Genomic DNA, 14,272 nt, shown 5'->3' with positions numbered 1-14,272 from the left:
AAAAATTATTTTGTAGTTAAAAATTTATAAAATGTTCAATTTTTGTATCTAAGAATTGAAAATTTAAAACAAGATTCCACGTAAGTAATTAATACTGTTACCAAAAAATCTAAAAAATACATTTACGCAGTTTATTTTTATAGTCATTTTAAGTACAAATTTGGACGAAATTACATATTAAAAACCTAGGATAACTATTTTAGTTATTTTGTTGTGATTGTATAATATTATTCGTGGGTACTTGAAACTTCTAAAGTATACTATTATATATCTATGATAGTACCACGGTTTTTTGTTGATGTATAACGCGTTATAAGTACCTAATAAATATTATGATATGATTAATTTGGAATTTATTATAGGTACCTAATATAATATTATGTCTTATACCTAGACTAACATACCGTCTCCGCTCAGAATCGTTTTTCTTATACAATGATATTATATCATTGAATTCAAATTTAATACCATCCATTATACAGTGACCCACTTGTAACCTACTGTACAGCAGAGCGAAATCCACTTACCCACCTTTTTAAAAATGTATTAATATTTTGGGAAATAAATGAATAATTTATTTTGCAGGGGCTATTACAAGTTTTGGGGAGGGCTAAGCCCCTCCATCCCCTCCCTAGTGCGCTTATGATCATGCATTTCATGCTTATAACTTATATCGACAAAAATATGTACGAAGCAGGGACTGGGACCGAACCTAAAAGAACAAGTTCTGCAACCGAAACCTTTAAAATATTAAGGACCGGAACCCGAACCGAAACCCTTATTTTAATAAATAAAGTATCGGAACCGAACCGGAATTTTTAAATTAAATAGGTTCTTTTAGGTTCAAAAATAAAATAATTTTATCTAATATAATTTATGGTATTACGCTGTTTAGTGTATAAGCTATGTATGACCACATGAGTTTTATAATATTGTAATATTTCTAATACTATTAATTACACCCGCATTCTAGATAGGTATTTAAAATCATTATACTTTTCGGTACCTAAATTATCTGGAACCGGTACCGAAAAGTATAATGATTTATTTGGAACCGATACCTTTATTTTGTTTTATCAAAAAACCAGAACTGAACCGGAAGTTTTTATTTTTGAAGAACTAGTACCGGAACTGATACTGATAAATTCAAAAGGTTCCAGTCCCTGGACTATGAATTTGATTCTAGTAAAGAGGATTGGAATAATTATATGCTCAAAAAAGTAGTAAAAACCTCTAAAATACATGCTATAAAGTATAAAACATTAATTAATGACTAGGGTTTGTATAAATATACCCACATTTAAAATAAGAAATATGTATAGGTACCTACTAAAAAATGGTGAATCAATAATCTTCTATATATATATATATAAAAATGGAGACAAAAATGTATAACAATTCATCAATCGAGAACGGCTGGTCCGATTTGGCTCTAATTTTTTTTAAGATGTTCGTAACTGCCAGGAGAAGGTTTTTATGAAATAAAATTTTAGGAAAATCCACCGGAAAGGTAGGAAATCTCAAATCTGTATGTAAAAAATACAACAGTGGCGCAACAGTGCACTATATTATATTGGTTGCTATTGGTTAATCCGGCATGTTTGTTGATTTCGTATAATATAAAAATGAATCGCAGAATGTGTTGTTAAGCGCAATAATTCTACTTTACGTGTGTTGTGACTGAACTCCTCCTAAATGGTTAGACCGATTTGAATGAATTTTTTTTTATGCGTTTGCGTTTATTCATCTGATTTTAGTACGGTTAGGTTAGGTTAGGATTTTGTATTAATTGATTATATTATCAATCCACCATAGGTAGAATACTACAAACTTGGTATAACTTTGATACTTTAGAGTTAAATCATACACTAACGTACATACAGCACGGGGTCCGCGATCTACCGCAGGTAGATTGCCTACCTGATAATGTAGTGCTGCGAATCAGAATTTTTATTCCGGCAACGGAAAAGTTAAGATTAATTTTGAAACCATACACCTAATATTAAATAACGAATTAAACAAAGTTTGAGTCACATATAGTTGGTACACTTAATGGGCAACGAAGTGTACAGGTTTAGCTAGTATACTTATAATAATAACCAAAATTACATGTTGATATTGATATTTATTTTATTTTAGTTTTGTATAGTGTTTTATAAAATATTTTTATTTTATTATATATCAATTCAAAGGTAGAAGATTAATACTTTTTGAATTACAACAAAAAAACTGAAACCATTAGATGAGAAATCGTTATTTTACGAGTTCAGATGCCCAAAAAAATATTATTGGAATTACATTCCAACAATAGGTACATTTTAATTAAATCCAAGGTAGTAGAAGTGAACAAATAAAATATACGTACCTACCTATTTGAAATTAAGTATATGTAAATATTAATATGTATAGGTAATTTTATATAATTTTCTTAAGATTATTTCTTTTTGGTTCACCCACAAGGTTAGCAAGTCATTGAGCTCATAAAATTACCGATTGTCTTAAATATACAAATTATATTTTTTTAAATATACTATTATTATGATAAGAAAATAATAAGCTAATGGCTTCTTGTGCAATGCAATAACGAACTATATATAATACATCTGTATTTATTTGATTTATTATGATAATATTAAAAAAAAATACACTGAATAGTGATAAAATGTATAATTAATGATAACCACGTTAAGAATTATAATATTTTGATATTCAACCGTACATACTACATAGTAACTTAATCATGAACAAAAAAATAAATAATAATATATAAACGCTTAAACCAACTGCGTTAAACGTAATAAATAAACACGGTACCTAACGCCACTTGCAATGTGTGTTTCACCATCGTTTAATATTGTACGATGGAACGCAAGCGTTGGCCTTTAAACAATTCATTTTCGTACAATACGTTCAATACAGGATATAATAATAAATATAGAGTTTAAAAGGCGTGTAAAACTGTTGATCTGTACGGTTCTATAGTGACGTATTGTACGGGTTGAAACCTATTAGGCGATGTTACGCGTAATCATAGTATAATATTATAACATGATGATGATAAAAAAATAATAATAATAATAATAATAATAGTTATAATTAAAACAATAATAGTGTTATAATAAAAGTAATGATATTAAGTAGAGAAAAAAAAACCTCAGTAACTATTTGTTAAACACCATAACAATGTTACGTTACTGTTGCTAGTACAAGTACTACTTATTGAGTTTTCCTTCCATAACTGGAGTATTTGGAAAACGATAGATGTAAATTGTATCGGTTCGGGAGGACGATTGGTCAGCGGCGCTTATGCGGTTTTCAAATTCGCCATTCCCGTTGATGTTTCCCGAAGGATCTCTGTACGGTACCAAGTTGCTGTCTGATACCTTGGGACAACAATTTACATTGTAACTGCCACATGGTCTTGGGTGGGCGGAGGGCTTGTTGTTTATGATCTTGCACATTTGATTGAACATGCAAATGCCCATCGACCCGTTGCTCATGACGCACGATTCACCTACACAGCGAAAAAAAACAAATCTGTTACATCAATGTTGTACTACTATGCCGGGTTTCACGAGCAATCATTAAACATTTAACGAATCAATAGGAGCTAATAAGGGTGCCTTATGTATGATTTAGTGGCCCATGATTGGTCCATTAAATCTTATGGAACAAATAAATTAATACACTTTTCATGCAACTCGGAATTAGTGTAGGCATACAATATAGTAAATCATTTTGATAAATCCGTTGCCAGGCGTTGAAACAGCAACTCGCCTTGCAGGCTGCAGTTTTTGAACATTACAATATATTAATATAATTCCACGGTTTGTCGTATAATTTCACGAAATGAGACTTCAGAGTTTGGGAATGGATGAAAGTCTTTTTGTACGCAAAAAAACAGTGGTGGTCGTATAATTCCTCGGCAGTGCCACAGTGGGTAGACAGTTTGTGCTATTAATTTTCGAGAAACCAAAGAGTGTTTTATTGTGTGTATGACTGATCGGTTGGAAAAAACTTAACTACCATTAACTCGACAATTTATTAGGCCAGGGTGAATAATATTTTCGGACTGTTGGAAATTGTACAATAATATGCAGAATTCAAGGGGAATAGGTTATCGTCATAGAGATCTCTGAAAGTCACAACCACTGAACCACCAAAACGTATAAAGTGAATGTGGGGCGATTCAAATGTTTGGGGGGGGGGGTTGGTAAGGTAATAAATGACGTCATGGTACTGCTCGACATTTCTTTGAGTCCTATTTGGCAGAGTTCATGTGGCGCTCAAAGCTTAGTGAAAACGATCCTTTTAAATACATTTTATCGGATATTTCAGGATCCTGTTCCTCGCCGTTATATCATATTTATTTATTTACCGTAATCCTAAATTGAACAATACAATTTTTGTTTAAATATATGATATTTTTTTTTTTTAATAGTTAATTAAAAACAAATAAATTATATAAACGGTATTTATTAACGGTATTACGGTAATTGTATGCCACGGCAATACGATAACAGAACTATTTGCCTTCCTATATCCACCAACACACACACACTCGCACCATCATCGTTACATAACTTACCGCATAAGTCTTCGCACATTTCTCTGGTCTTTGGCAGGTCTTGGTTTTCAACGCAAACGTTCTCGCCCTTCAACGAGTACAGAGGTCGGCACGATTTGAACATCGAATGGTAAAACCAGCCGGACAATTTCCAGTCCAAAATCGGATACACAGAAGTATTGCAATTGTGTGTCGTTGGGTGGTGGCACCTGGAATCTTAAAAAAGAAAACAATCGAAATTAGGCAATATATTTGTCTGCAAAGCTTCATAGGAGGTTAGTTTTGAATGATTGAACCTTTTCTACTGAATTTTTTATGTTGTGTTCCCCAAAATCCATCTGACGTTAAAAAATACGCGTATTTAAAATTGAAGTTAAGCCATGTCTTCAGAAAAAACAAGTACGCGCGTATGAAGTGAAACTACTTTACTAAGGCACAAGATAAAAATAGTGACGTGACAGCAAGGTTGGAATAATAACAGTTCGGGTCCATTACAGCTAACGACATATTTAATCGGGGCTTACCTATTGCTCGTAAACTTTTTTTCCATATATTGTTACCATTACCCGGGGTGCACCACGTATAGGTCATATATCTAGCATCCCATGGCCCATACATTTATAAGAATGTTTGTCTATTATTTTTTGAAAATAAATATGACAATCTGAAACATTTAATAGTGATAGGTATGGTGTACATCCTTAAGACTATATAGTTTTTTATATAGAAAAATATAAAAAAACAAAGAATTAGAATAAAATTATTCTAATTCATCAATTTCCATGTATTCGTCGGAGGATTTATCTGTAGATATTTCTTTTGGAAAAGTAGATATTATTGGTCTATGATAGCTGAAATAAGATATTTAAGTTCTTGATTGTACATTAGGTAGGTACCGTGTAAAAATCACATCAATCGTAGTTCCTGATCTTGTTGTTAGTGTTATTGGATCATTAATAAATTAAGTTTGTTTCGGAAAAAATGTATGTCTGGAGTGTTCTGAAGCAAAGCTTACATTAAAGTCTCCACTTAACACAAATGGCAATTGATCTCTTCCATCAAGGGTATAGGGCGATAAAGAGTGTTTTATAAACCGTTGCGTAGCAAATATCCGACGCGCATGCGCTTTATTAGCGTGGCGTTCAGTTGTTTCATTCTGATCGTCGTTTTGTTTTGATCAGTCGGTCACGTGACTTAATATTTTTGTCATACCCTCAGTAAAGAAGTTTCACTTCAAAATAATTCAACCTATTATATTACTAATAGTAAAATAAATCAGTATAATACCAATAAAAATATGAAACTTAGTATAGACTGATGACAGTCTGCCTCCGCTCAAAATTGTTTTTCATATGCAATGATTTAACATTGAATTCAAATTGAACACATCATCCAATACAGTGACCTACTCAATTATGAAGTACAATCAACACCTATTGTACAGAATATAGTAGTTAGTACTTGTATACTTTTTTCTCCCCGAATATTGTTAAAGTTTTGGGAATTTTTTTGTTATTTCCCCAAAAGTACCAACTAGATCCAATTTGTTATTAAAAATTACCCTTAAAACTGTTGGTTGTACACAGATACAAAAAAGCACACATATCAATATTGTAAAACCAATACATCCATCGTTCCGCACTCAGAATCTCAAAAGGTTGTTTTTTGTCACCACGATAAATAATTTCAAAACAATTAAAACTTTTTCTGTTTCTATATAATATATAAGTATATAACATAACAAAAATGTATATTATATATATAAAAATATATTATATATTATTATGTTTGTCGATGACTCTCCCACAAATTAAAATTTTATCCAATGACGGTTTTATTATGCTGGTTGGGGATGTTTTTAAATATATATAAATAATATATATTTTTGTTTTAGTACCATTAATCAACCCAAATGTAACCGTTTGAGTGCAAAACATTTGTATATAATGTTTTGGTCGAAAACTTCGTTGAGTGTAATTTATCGACCATACATTTTCTTCCCTTTTTAAACAACTTATCAACTCTAAATTCTGTTTATATACTACATCATAATGAAGTGACTGTTAAAAAATAAATTATCACACACTGGCAACAGTAAACAGATTAATTGAAAATCGAAACATTTCATTCGAGTGAGACAAAAACGTAGCACGTTTTCAAAGGACTTTAAAATATTTAAATATTTATGATCATGTTCTAATATAAGTACGTATATTGTAGATATTCCCTTGAGAACTTACCCATTACATACTTTGAATGATTCCGAAAATAAAATATTCAAGTACTATAATACAGATTATTATTCTCAGTAAGATCAACTGATCTGCACGATTAAGGTAGGTATTTTACTTGCTGCTATGTGTAAAGTGTATAAATATTAAACGAGATGTAGAAATATAGTACGTAGGTAATTAATAATTATACAAGTAAAAAGAAAATTGCAATAATATAAAATAAAACCTATAATTTCTTGCAATCATAATGGAAGTATAAAATATGTATAATATAGTAGGTAATTACTATGATAATAGTGTCAAAATGTTATTTATAAAAATTAAGAAATTAACTGATTTATGTTTAAAATATTGACAAGGTATACCTATAGTTTACAACCATGTTTGAAATTAATATTATACTTTTTCAATTGACAATACAACACACTCAAAAATAACAATCACTTCGAATATTAATATCATGTTTCTAAAAAATGATTACAACTAACAACATGGTTACACGTGATAAAATAGATTAAAATTAATTTATAATGTCAATAACGAGATGTGCAGAATTAAAAGTATAGAGCAGATAACCGAGTGTATAGGTACACACTTAAAAATAAAATAAAATCATCAAATAACATAATATTTTATAAAATAATCTATGGTAAACACTAATAACATGACGACCATGATCGACGCGCTTTAGCGGGTGTAAGCAGATTATAAGATACTCAACAAAGTAGATACGAGTAGATTTATGTACGCCAGCTTAATGTAGATAGTACAATACAATAAAAGACATGCAGCCAATGCTAATTAAAATCTTCAGATTTTTGGTTATTATAAAATAGTTTACGAATAGGTAGCATTGTTGTAGATCATTTGATATAATTATATGATTTTTATTAAAAAAAGCAACCTATTTTTTAAGTGTAGGTACCGTAAAATGTGAACGAATTAGTTTATAAAAAATATTATGTACTAAAAGTATAATTTTATATTATTACAATAAAATCATTAAATCATTGTTATAATTATCTGTAAATACTAATTATTAGTATAATCGATCAGATAAGAGCTTTACAATATTGTGACAACTTTTTACTAACAAAAGTAAATTTTATGTGGGACACTGGACTTAGGTATAGTAACTACTAACTAGTAACTACATATGTATAGGTTATTTTATGCCTTCTAACTGTATACTTTGTAAAAGTAAACACTTAAAAATATTATGCAGTCACCCAACTATAGTCTCTTATGCAGATAAGTTATTCATTAAAGAATGCTATAAATTACTTTATTTTTAGCTGTCTATTAAAAATTATACAATTATCATCTTTTGTTCTCTTGTTATCTGTAATTTACCTGCACCGTTAGCAATACCCATAAGCATTAGGGTTATAACATTACAGTTAATAAGTTGGTTTATTATTTATAATTAGTAAACAGTGTTGGTCTGGCTTAACATTTGAATACCCCAGCACATAAGTAGTTATAAATAAGCCACTGTGAAAACAAAATATTTTCTTTTAAAAACCAGATTATTAACAGAGGTAAATAATTATAATTTAAAAATTGTAAAACGTTTAATGTTAATTTTCAAGATACAAATATCGAAGCTAGGGCTGGACTTCCAACTTTGGAATTTAATGATATAAAAATAATTTTAAAGAAATACTCAAAATTATACTATGAATTTATTTTAACGACTATAATGTCAATAAAAAGTCGTGTGATTAGAAAAATAAGTTCCTATGATATACTTGTGCGATACAGCTGTAGCTAGGTACCTATACCTATTGTAAACAAATATGAAAATAGTATACATTTTATATAAATAATTGAAGGATTGAGCTGAATTAAAGTGTTGGGTTTCTTCCTATATTCAAGTAATCAGTTTCAACAAAATAATTACATAAAATGTCTGACTCAAAAAGAGGAAGATGCAAATTAAAATATGTATATTTGAATTTTGCGAGATATAAATCAAATTTCTGTAGAATTGAACATCCAATAAAAGCATTATAAATAAAAAGTAAATGATTCAAGTTCTAGTTTATACAATCATAATTTATTTTCATAGTCCAATCTTAAACTTATAATAAAATTGTTGGGTTGATCTATTTGTTGAAATCATTATAATTAATAAAAATAATTACTATGTACCTACCTAATATAAAAATGATGACAAACAAAAAAATAAAATCACGGTTAAACATTAAGATATTATTTCATTTTTGCCTTTCAGCGTTGGGTGGCCAGATAGAAAAAAATCTCTGGACCCCTGAAGACTGTTGGATAGCTGGATTGGCCGGATCAGGAGTGAAGTGTCTTTTAAATCAAAATATAAGTTTGTTGAAGTTTGAACTACAATATCAATTATTTGATCTAAAGATATAAATACCCACAGTCCAGCCATTTATTATAAAATTATTATATCATTAGGTACCAGTTTATTTTATTGTTCGATATATTTTAAATTATAAGTATAAATGTTTGAGTAACTAGTCTTAAAAAGGTTTGTGTTTATACATAAATACAAGTTTTACTTATGAATCAGAATGAAACTAACATGAATATTGAATACATGTATTATATACGTACTATACTCGTACAACAACATCAACATCATGATTATGGTAAGCTGTACATTAAGAGTGATTGCAGGGGTCTTTTTTTAAATTCATACTTATCATTTTCCTATAGTTTAAGTTTAGCACACTAATTATTGAATTTTATTGTATTATTATAATATTATGCATTACGAGCCTACATTTTACGATTACGACAGCAGTACACGCGCAATAGTTTCCGAGCAATGATTTTCCATTACGATGGAATACTCGTAATATCACTACCTATATGAAATTTCTAACAATATCTAATAAATAATAATAATAAAAAAACACGTTTTTACATTGTGTTTATGCCATGCGAAATTTATTTTATGTTATTAGTTATTACGAATTAAGAATTTATATGATATAAACATACGAATATACGATATTAATCTAATATTGGTTTACGAATAATAATACTCATAACAATATAAAATTTTAAATAGTTAGCAGTCTAACCCGTCGAAATGGCGAATGGCGAAACATAATGAGAAATGACGTTATACTTTGCAATAGGTGCCTCCGTGTTATTATTACGCTTGTTTATAGTGTACAAACTATGATTAAATTTAAATTTAAACTTTTAAAATGTACCAAATAAATTTCAAACGTATATTTATAAAATTATAAAATATTCATTCATATTTTATAATTTTTTTCATGAGAATAGTTCATACAAGTATACATTTACTATACCTACTTGTATTCTGTTGTAATGTGCTATGTGCCTATGTGCCTATATAAGTCTCATGTGTTAACTATATAGATAAATTAATTATGAAAAACTTTCAGAGAAGGTACGACAACTGACAAGACATAGACGTGCGCACGGGGGCAGCAGAGGTAGCAATATGTTGCACTTAGACATTTTTGGAGCTACCACGGCCGGCAAATATTAAATAGTGGGCCTCGATAAAATTATACTTACACATAATATATATTTCTATTTTTTGGGTAAATGTACACTACCTATAAATAAATATTTTATAATGATATAGAATTTACCAGTACAAAACAAATCGACCTGATTTCTATAAAAAAAAAATTTCATGATTTTAAATTGTAAATATTATTACCATTTATGATAAAAAAAAACAAAAAACCAATATAATTTCAATTTGTATACCTTATAATGTAAGACAAGTAAAACTACGGGTGGATTAACGGTGAATTTGGAGAATGGGCCGGATTAATCTCTTGCTGCCCCTGAAACCATGACAAGAAATTCCGAACCAAATGGCTTTTATCAACCATAGCGAAAACAAAGTGAAAACCGAGGAAGCCACTTTCCTGTATAGACGTATAGTAAACCTGTCATTGAACCTATAATGAATACGTAAAATTTAAATTCAATGATAAATCATTGTATATTTGTACACGATGTAAACTTATTCTGACCTAACCTGTCAGTTTATATTTCGAAGGAAATTATTTTTGTCTATTAAGTATATTGCTATAAGTAATTTATTTTCTATTAGTTGTACGTTATAGGTTGATTTAATTTTTCCAAAAAAAATTACATACAATAAATAGAAATTATAATTCAGCTGTTATTAACTTAATATAATAGTCATCAATACTGAGGTATCGCGCGCGTAGACCATGCGGTGTAAGTATAGGTGCAAAACCTTTTTTTTTTAATATTACAGTAAAAAAAACTTATGAATAACTTTGTATTATCTTCTTAAGTATTTTTAGTGACAAACTTAAGTCTTAAGACAACATCTTATGCTCTTGTCATAATAAATAAAATAGTCCAATTTTTGATAGAGTTTCCCAAATTGTTGAATAACTTTTGAGAATGTTGAAAAATTACTTCTCTAAAGTACCAAGATGATGCGATTTTTGATCGAAAGAAGTATAAATATATTTTTTGGTCCAGTATATCCCACCCAAAAGCGTGTACACAAAATAATTAAAAGTACATTTTATTTAGATGTGTAAAATAAGTGTTATTGTTTTTATTTTCGGGGAGCTTCAGCATCGAATAAATTATTTTGGAGATTAAGCCCAGCAGGAGACAGACACCCAGACACGTACTGATGCTAGTGATTACGAAAAGCAATATTGTTTGTGTGGTTAAAAAATAGTTAACTAAACTAAATATATCGAAACAAAGTCTATACTTGTTGATACAAAAAAAAAATAAATATCAAGCAAATTAGGTAGGTATTGCTTGATAGTTGATACAATGATACCACGTACCACCTATATAGATATACCACGTGGAGTGGACATCGTGGAGCGCTGACCGAATTTTGATCGTTAGTTACATGAATGATACACAAATGTTACAATGTTACACTCTTGTTTGTCTTTATAAATTATTATTATAATATAAATTCACACATTATTTTATATTTCATCACTAAATAATATTATTTGATAGCTTAGGGAAATAAAACCCCAAGTAATCAAATAAGTTATTATTTGTTAAGTATAAGTAATGTAAAAAAACACTAGTTTTAATTTTTGTGCTAATAACTAATTAACTAACTAGTCGTGTAGGTATCATCGGTTACTCGCAGTAGGTATAGGTATACGCGTTGTATAATGAATGTATACTAGAATGGGTTCTTGGTAAAATACATTATAATATTATATCGTAGGTATGTGCGTGTTTAATGACTAATAGTCGTTATAAATGTTACTATTAACATTGAGTATAATTATTTGTAAATGCTAGTATTTATATTCAACGCTATTTAGTATATGATCATTAGACGCGGTAGTGTGGTATAAAGTATAAACTGGACAACAGACTTCGTCGTTCGTAAAACACATCGTATGTACCTATGATTACTTCGGGAACGTCTGAAGCCAAAATCTGCATTCTGCACGGTTGCATGGACTAGTAAACTAGCTATACTTCAATAATTTCCAGCGGAAATAATTTTCGATTAGATACCTAGGTGTAAATAATCCACTGATTGTGATATGAATAAAAATTGTGTCCATACATTTTATTTTCGATATTTTTATAGATAACAGCAGTCTACAAGGTAACCTATCGAGAATCTTGTATTAATTTAATTCAAGATTTTTTATTGAGCACAAAAGTTTTAATCAATATTTATAGAAAAAAAACTAAAACATTTAAAAAATTAAATGATGTCTAGCAAATGCTCATACAAAATGTTTGAATTAAAACACACAATAACAACATTAATTATATTGCATTCAAATGTTCGTAAAACTTCAATAAAGTCGATAATCTAATTTAATAGGCAGCACATTAATCGTTATGTCAATAATATCATATAAAACTTACAATAATGGACGGTTTTTGTAAAGGTTACATAACGAGCACTTTTGATTGTATAATCCGTTGAAGAACTAAAATTCGTCCAAAACCCGTTATTTTTTAAGACTTGTACATTTATTATAACATTATTTCGCTTATAAAATTATCGATATGTGGTGTTTTCCCATTACCGTTATTATTAGCTTTGTCATTTCCTCCTGCAAAATCGACCTTGGGACGAAAATGAAAAATTCTGAATTAATAATGTTGAATTATTAGATTATCCATCATAAACTTTATTCCGACAAGGTTTTTCATTAAATATGCACCCAAGCTGCGTGACCGGACTTGCGATTTTCCTAGGCGGAATTGTAAACATCGTGATTTACTATCACGCTGTTAGGATTATATTTTTTAGGTTTAACATAGTGCATATATATACCTATAGGTACTATTATTCTATTATTCCATTATTATTCCCATATTAGAGGATGCTCTAAGGTCTAAAGGTTACTCGAAAATACAGAGATATTCCTTTGATAAAAAATAAAATAAAGTTTAGACTGTCGTGTAATGCACATTATATAGAGGTAGTTTATTTGCTTAATCGTCGATAAAAATATGTATGAAATCAAGACCGATTCGGCATGTCATATGACGGTACATACCTCTCTCGTTCGACACTTTGTTTGGGTTGGCGATCGATTGCCTATCAGCACGCGAAGGATGATTGGTGGCTTGGACGGCGCCGATGAGCAATACGACGACAATCGTCATCAGCCAGTGGACGGTGGCAATGGCGGCCGACATGGTTTTGTCTATATTTTGCTGTGCTGGAGGACGAAACGGCCTTTCCGGCGACGATCGAGACGAGTTGAGGTGTTCACGACGAGTGAGACGAGCGGCCGAAAGATCTCACGTGACTGACTGTGACAAGCATTCGAACGGCGAGCGGCGATCGCTCTTATAACGTGTGCGTGCGTGCGAGTGTGCGTGTGCGTGTGTATATGTGTTGCGCAAACAACGAAGACGCAAGTATACGGGAGTAGGGAATAGAATACATTTGGCTAAAATCTTATCGTTCGGCCTTTGTCCGGTCCGATAAAACTATATTATACGATTAAAGTATTAAAAGGAATAATAATAATAATAATAATAATAATAATAACAAATATTGTAATAATATGTTCTACAAAATAATATATTATATTGTAGTTATAATAATAACATGTTCAATTTTTTACATCGTTGGTCGTTGTTCCGATACAAACGATACTACGGCATAATAATAATCAACGCACACCTCCTCCGCCGCCTCTTGCACCGCCACATCCCATGTCGCGGCCACTTGTGGATTAATGCGTGTTTGTTTTACTATACATAACATAATAATTTATTATGTTTGATTTAATTTGATTTTCTTTTACCTTTTACATTTATCGCGCTTACGCACACAACACCAGGCCGGCGAGGTTCCTGTACGCGACGACGCGTTCGAAGGTGAAAACCATAATAAAAGTAATAATAATGCAAATAAATAATAACAATACTGTAATGATCGATACGTCTCGTTTTCGTTAGAACCGAATTAATCGCGTGTGTGACCCAGTCAGTAATCGGT

The 14,272-nt window shown here is 30.1% G+C and overlaps 1 pseudogene across 1 annotated transcript; it reads right to left on the bottom strand.

Moving 5' to 3' along the window:
* Positions 1-2,715: 2,715 nt before the first annotated feature.
* Positions 2,716-13,637, bottom strand: LOC100167008 (annotated as a pseudogene). Its single transcript, XR_511096.2, has 3 exons — positions 13,320-13,637; positions 4,589-4,783; positions 2,716-3,514 (listed from the first exon to the last, which is right to left on the bottom strand). The product of XR_511096.2 is annotated as an uncharacterized LOC100167008 (transcript).
* Positions 13,638-14,272: the final 635 nt, after the last annotated feature.

The sequence above is a fragment of the Acyrthosiphon pisum genome, chromosome X (assembly GCF_005508785.2).
Source record: "Acyrthosiphon pisum isolate AL4f chromosome X, pea_aphid_22Mar2018_4r6ur, whole genome shotgun sequence".
NCBI classification, from domain to species: Eukaryota; Metazoa; Arthropoda; class Insecta; order Hemiptera; family Aphididae; genus Acyrthosiphon; species Acyrthosiphon pisum.
The sequence above is the reverse complement of the archived record's forward strand: the minus strand, read 5'-3'. Positions and strand labels throughout refer to the sequence as shown.